The sequence below is a fragment of the Petromyzon marinus genome, unplaced genomic scaffold, assembly GCF_048934315.1.
Source record: "Petromyzon marinus isolate PM22_M1 ecotype Great Lakes invasive population unplaced genomic scaffold, UKy_Petmar_22M1.pri1.0 PM_Scaffold_20, whole genome shotgun sequence".
Classification (NCBI taxonomy): Eukaryota; Metazoa; Chordata; class Hyperoartia; order Petromyzontiformes; family Petromyzontidae; genus Petromyzon; species Petromyzon marinus.
The window spans coordinates 1,148,368-1,154,863 of record NW_027423169.1 but is presented as its reverse complement, the minus strand read 5'-3'; positions in this window follow the sequence as shown (position 1 = coordinate 1,154,863).

Sequence of the window (6,496 nt, the reverse complement as noted above, 5' to 3'; positions counted from 1 at the left end):
GAATCTAAGGGTCTCTGTGATGAGTCTGTGGGTCTCTGGGTGACTCTATGGGTCTCTGTGTGGTGAGTGCATGCATGGGTCTCTGTGAATCTAAGGGTCTCTGTGATGAGTCTGTTGGTCTCTGGGTGACTCTATGGGTCTCTGTGTGGTGAGTCCATGCATGGGTCTCTGTGAATCTAAGGGTCTCTGTGATGAGTGTGTGGGTCTCTGGGTGACTCTATGGGTCTCTGTGTGGTGAGTCTATGCATGGGTCTCTGTGAATCTAAGGGTCTCTGTGATGAGTCTGTTTGTCTCTGGGTGACTCTATGGGTCTCTGTGTGGTAAGTCCATGCATGGGTCTCTGTGAATCTAAGGGTCTCTGTGATGAGTGTGTGGGTCTCTGGGTGACTCTATGGGTCTCTGTGTGGTGAGTCTATGCATGGGTCTCTGTGAATCTAAGGGTCTCTGTGATGAGTCTGTGGGTCTCTGGGTGACTCTATGGGTCTCTGTGTGGTGATTACATGGTTCTCTGTGAATCTAAGGGTCTCTGTGATGAGTCTGTGGGTCTCTGGGTGACTCTATGGGTCTCTGTGTGGTGAGTCCATGCATGGCTCTCTGTGAATCTATGGGTCTCTGTGATGAGTCTGTGGGTCTCTGGGTGACTCTATGGGTCTCTGTGTGGTGAGTCCATGCATGGGTCTCTGTGAATCTAAGGGTCTCTGTGATGAGTCTGTTGGTCTCTGGGTGACTCTATGGGTCTCTGTGTGGTGAGTCCATGCATGGGTCTCTGTGAATCTAAGGGTCTCTGTGATGAGTGTGTGGGTCTCTGGGTGACTCTATGGGTCTCTGTGTGGTGAGTCTATGCATGGGTTTCTGTGAATCTAAGGGTCTCTGTGATGGGTCTGTTGGTCTCTGGGTGACTCTATGGGTCTCTGTGTGGTGAGTCCATGCATGGGTCTCTGTGAATCTAAGGGTCTCTGTGATGAGTGTGTGGGTCTCTGGGTGACTCTATGGGTCTCTGTGTGGTGAGTCCATGCATGGGTCTCTGTGAATCTAAGGGTCTCTGTGATGAGTGTGTGGGTCTCTGGGTGACTCTATGGGTCTCTGTGTGGTGAGTCCATGCATGGGTCTCTGTGAATCTAAGGGTCTCTGTGATGAGTCTGTGGGGCTCTGGGTGACTCTATGGGTCTCTGTGTGGTGAGTCCATGGTTCTCTGTGAATCTAAGGGTCTCTGTGATGAGTCTGTGGGTCTCTGGGTGACTCTATGGGTCTCTGTGTGGTGAGTCCATGCATGGCTCTCTGTGAATCTAAGGGTCTCTGTGATGAGTCTGTGGGTCTCTGGGTGACTCTATGGGTCTCTGTGTGGTGAGTGCATGCATGGGTCTCTGTGAATCTAAGGGTCTCTGTGATGAGTCTGTTGGTCTCTGGGTGACTCTATGGGTCTCTGTGTGGTGAGTCCATGCATGGGTCTCTGTGAATCTAAGGGTCTCTGTGATGAGTGTGTGGGTCTCTGGGTGACTCTATGGGTCTCTGTGTGGTGAGTCTATGCATGGGTCTCTGTGAATCTAAGGGTCTCTGTGATGAGTCTGTTTGTCTCTGGGTGACTCTATGGGTCTCTGTGTGGTAAGTCCATGCATGGGTCTCTGTGAATCTAAGGGTCTCTGTGATGAGTGTGTGGGTCTCTGGGTGACTCTATGGGTCTCTGTGTGGTGAGTCTATGCATGGGTCTCTGTGAATCTAAGGGTCTCTGTGATGAGTCTGTGGGTCTCTGGGTGACTCTATGGGTCTCTGTGTGGTGATTACATGGTTCTCTGTGAATCTAAGGGTCTCTGTGATGAGTCTGTGGGTCTCTGGGTGACTCTATGGGTCTCTGTGTGGTGAGTCCATGCATGGCTCTCTGTGAATCTATGGGTCTCTGTGATGAGTCTGTGGGTCTCTGGGTGACTCTATGGGTCTCTGTGTGGTGAGTCCATGCATGGGTCTCTGTGAATCTAAGGGTCTCTGTGATGAGTCTGTTGGTCTCTGGGTGACTCTATGGGTCTCTGTGTGGTGAGTCCATGCATGGGTCTCTGTGAATCTAAGGGTCTCTGTGATGAGTGTGTGGGTCTCTGGGTGACTCTATGGGTCTCTGTGTGGTGAGTCTATGCATGGGTTTCTGTGAATCTAAGGGTCTCTGTGATGGGTCTGTTGGTCTCTGGGTGACTCTATGGGTCTCTGTGTGGTGAGTCCATGCATGGGTCTCTGTGAATCTAAGGGTCTCTGTGATGAGTGTGTGGGTCTCTGGGTGACTCTATGGGTCTCTGTGTGGTGAGTCCATGCATGGGTCTCTGTGAATCTAAGGGTCTCTGTGATGAGTGTGTGGGTCTCTGGGTGACTCTATGGGTCTCTGTGTGGTGAGTCCATGCATGGGTCTCTGTGAATCTAAGGGTCTCTGTGATAAGTCTGTGGGTCTCTGGGTGACTCTATGGGTCTCTGTGTGGTGAGTCCATGGTTCTCTGTGAATCTAAGGGTCTCTGTGATGAGTCTGTGGGTCTCTGGGTGACTCTATGGGTCTCTGTGTGGTGAGTCCATGGTTCTGTGTGAATCTAAGGGTCTCTGTGATGAGTCTGTGGGTCTCTGGGTGACTCTATGGGTCTCTGTGTGGTGAGTCCATGCATGGCTCTCTGTGAATCTAAGGGTCTCTGTGATGAGTCTGTTGGTCTCTGGGTGACTCTATGGGTCTCTGTGTGGTGATTACATGGTTCTCTGTGAATCTAAGGGTCTCTGTGATGAGTCTGTGGGTCTCTGGGTGACTCTATGGGTCTCTGTGTGGTGAGTCCATGCATGGCTCTCTGTGAATCTATGGGTCTCTGTGATGAGTCTGTGGGTCTCTGGGTGACTCTATGGGTCTCTGTGTGGTGAGTCCATGCATGGGTCTCTGTGAATCTAAGGGTCTCTGTGATGAGTCTGTTGGTCTCTGGGTGACTCAATGGGTCTCTGTGTGGTGAGTCCATGCATGGGTCTCTGTGAATCTAAGGGTCTCTGTGATGAGTGTGTGGGTCTCTGGGTGACTCTATGGGTCTCTGTGTGGTGAGTCTATGCATGGGTCTCTGTGAATCTAAGGGTCTCTGTGATGGGTCTGTTGGTCTCTGGGTGACTCTATGGGTCTCTGTGTGGTGAGTCCATGCATGGGTCTCTGTGAATCTAAGGGTCTCTGTGATGAGTGTGTGGGTCTCTGGGTGACTCTATGGGTCTCTGTGTGGTGAGTCCATGCATGGGTCTCTGTGAATCTAAGGGTCTCTGTGATGAGTGTGTGGGTCTCTGGGTGACTCTATGGGTCTCTGTGTGGTGAGTCCATGCATGGGTCTCTGTGAATCTAAGGGTCTCTGTGATGAGTGTGTGGGTCTCTGGGTGACTCTATGGGTCTCTGTGTGGTGAGTCTATGCATGGGTTTCTGTGAATCTAAGGGTCTCTGTGATGGGTCTGTTGGTCTCTGGGTGACTCTATGGGTCTCTGTGTGGTGAGTCCATGCATGGGTCTCTGTGAATCTAAGGGTCTCTGTGATGAGTGTGTGGGTCTCTGGGTGACTCTATGGGTCTCTGTGTGGTGAGTCCATGCATGGGTCTCTGTGAATCTAAGGGTCTCTGTGATGAGTCTGTGGGTCTCTGGGTGACTCTATGGGTCTCTGTGTGGTGAGTCCATGCATGGGTCTCTGTGAATCTAAGGGTCTCTGTGATGAGTCTGTTGGTCTCTGGGTGACTCTATGGGTCTCTGTGTGGTGAGTCCATGCATGGGTCTCTGTGAATCTAAGGGTCTCTGTGATGTGTGTGGGTGTCTCTGGGTGACTCTATGGGTCTCTGTGTGGTGAGTCTATGCATGGGTCTCTGTGAATCTAAGGGTCTCTGTGATGGGTCTGTTGGTCTCTGGGTGACTCTATGGGTCTCTGTGTGGTGAGTCCATGCATGGGTCTCTGTGAATCTAAGGGTCTCTGTGATGAGTGTGTGGGTCTCTGGGTGACTCTATGGGTCTCTGTGTGGTGAGTCTATGCATGGGTCTCTGTGAATCTAAGGGTCTCTGTGATGAGTCTGTGGGTCTCTGGGTGACTCTATGGGTCTCTGTGTGGTGAGTCCATGCATAGGTGTCTGTGAATCTAAGGGTCTCTGTGATGAGTGTGTGGGTCTCTGGGTGATTCTATGGGTCTCTGTGTGGTGAGTCCATCCATGGGTCTCTGTGAATCTAAGGGTATCTGTGATGAGTCTGTGGGTCTCTGGGTGACTCTATGGGTCTCTGTGTGGTGAGTCTATGCATGGGTCTCTGTGAATCTAAGGGTCTCTGTGATGAGTCTGTTTGTCTCTGGGTGACTCTATGGGTCTCTGTGTGGTGAGTCCATGCATGGGTCTCTGTGAATCTAAGGGTCTCTGTGATGAGTGTGTGGGTCTCTGGGTGACTCTATGGGTCTCTGTGTGGTGAGTCTATGCATGGGTCTCTGTGAATCTAAGGGTCTCTGTGATGAGTCTGTGGGTCTCTGGGTGACTCTATGGGTCTCTGTGTGGTGATTACATGGTTCTCTGTGAATCTAAGGGTCTCTGTGATGAGTCTGTGGGTCTCTGGGTGACTCTATGGGTCTCTGTGTGGTGAGTCCATGCATGGCTCTCTGTGAATCTAAGGGTCTCTGTGATGAGTCTGTGGGTCTCTGGGTGACTCTATGGGTCTCTGTGTGGTGAGTGCATGCATGGGTCTCTGTGAATCTAAGGGTCTCTGTGATGAGTCTGTTGGTCTCTGGGTGACTCTATGGGTCTCTGTGTGGTGAGTCCATGCATGGGTCTCTGTGAATCTAAGGGTCTCTGTGATGAGTGTGTGGGTCTCTGGGTGACTCTATGGGTCTCTGTGTGGTGAGTCTATGCATGGGTCTCTGTGAATCTAAGGGTCTCTGTGATGAGTCTGTTTGTCTCTGGGTGACTCTATGGGTCTCTGTGTGGTAAGTCCATGCATGGGTCTCTGTGAATCTAAGGGTCTCTGTGATGAGTGTGTGGGTCTCTGGGTGACTCTATGGGTCTCTGTGTGGTGAGTCTATGCATGGGTCTCTGTGAATCTAAGGGTCTCTGTGATGAGTCTGTGGGTCTCTGGGTGACTCTATGGGTCTCTGTGTGGTGATTACATGGTTCTCTGTGAATCTAAGGGTCTCTGTGATGAGTCTGTGGGTCTCTGGGTGACTCTATGGGTCTCTGTGTGGTGAGTCCATGCATGGCTCTCTGTGAATCTATGGGTCTCTGTGATGAGTCTGTGGGTCTCTGGGTGACTCTATGGGTCTCTGTGTGGTGAGTCCATGCATGGGTCTCTGTGAATCTAAGGGTCTCTGTGATGAGTCTGTTGGTCTCTGGGTGACTCTATGGGTCTCTGTGTGGTGAGTCCATGCATGGGTCTCTGTGAATCTAAGGGTCTCTGTGATGAGTGTGTGGGTCTCTGGGTGACTCTATGGGTCTCTGTGTGGTGAGTCTATGCATGGGTTTCTGTGAATCTAAGGGTCTCTGTGATGGGTCTGTTGGTCTCTGGGTGACTCTATGGGTCTCTGTGTGGTGAGTCCATGCATGGGTCTCTGTGAATCTAAGGGTCTCTGTGATGAGTGTGTGGGTCTCTGGGTGACTCTATGGGTCTCTGTGTGGTGAGTCCATGCATGGGTCTCTGTGAATCTAAGGGTCTCTGTGATGAGTGTGTGGGTCTCTGGGTGACTCTATGGGTCTCTGTGTGGTGAGTCCATGCATGGGTCTCTGTGAATCTAAGGGTCTCTGTGATGAGTCTGTGGGGCTCTGGGTGACTCTATGGGTCTCTGTGTGGTGAGTCCATGGTTCTCTGTGAATCTAAGGGTCTCTGTGATGAGTCTGTGGGTCTCTGGGTGACTCTATGGGTCTCTGTGTGGTGAGTCCATGGTTCTGTGTGAATCTAAGGGTCTCTGTGATGAGTCTGTGGGTCTCTGGGTGACTCTATGGGTCTCTGTGTGGTGAGTCCATGCATGGCTCTCTGTGAATCTAAGGGTCTCTGTGATGAGTCTGTTGGTCTCTGGGTGACTCTATGGGTCTCTGTGTGGTGATTACATGGTTCTCTGTGAATCTAAGGGTCTCTGTGATGAGTCTGTGGGTCTCTGGGTGACTCAATGGGTCTCTGTGTGGTGAGTCCATGCATGGCTCTCTGTGAATCTATGGGTCTCTGTGATGAGTCTGTGGGTCTCTGGGTGACTCTATGGGTCTCTGTGTGGTGAGTCCATGCATGGGTCTCTGTGAATCTAAGGGTCTCTGTGATGAGTCTGTTGGTCTCTGGGTGACTCTATGGGTCTCTGTGTGGTGAGTCCATGCATGGGTCTCTGTGAATCTAAGGGTCTCTGTGATGAGTGTGTGGGTCTCTGGGTGACTCTATGGGTCTCTGTGTGGTGAGTCTATGCATGGGTCTCTGTGAATCTAAGGGTCTCTGTGATGGGTCTGTTGGTCTCTGGGTGACTCTATGGGTCTCTGTGTGGTGAGTCCATGCATGGGTCTCTGTGAAT